Raw genomic sequence first — 228 nt, 5'->3', positions numbered from 1 at the left:
GTCTTCTCTCCCTCCAAGCCAGGGGTGGTACACAACAGCAGCCTTCTGGAGTTGAGGACCCAATAATAAGCACAAGCATGGGAATAAGTTGGCTTGGCCACCGCCATCCCACGGCCCTCCTTTTGCACTCCAGGCTGGTATTCCACTGTCCTGCCCCTTTCCTGGCCACTTGCTGCTCATTCCAACTCTGTCCATGTCTCTCCACCTCCTTCCTATTAGCAGGTGGCC

This window comes from Marmota marmota, unplaced genomic scaffold (genome assembly GCF_001458135.2).
Source record: "Marmota marmota marmota unplaced genomic scaffold, marMar, whole genome shotgun sequence".
In the NCBI taxonomy this organism is placed as follows: domain Eukaryota; kingdom Metazoa; phylum Chordata; class Mammalia; order Rodentia; family Sciuridae; genus Marmota; species Marmota marmota.
The sequence above is the reverse complement of the archived record's forward strand: the minus strand, read 5'-3'. Positions refer to the sequence as shown.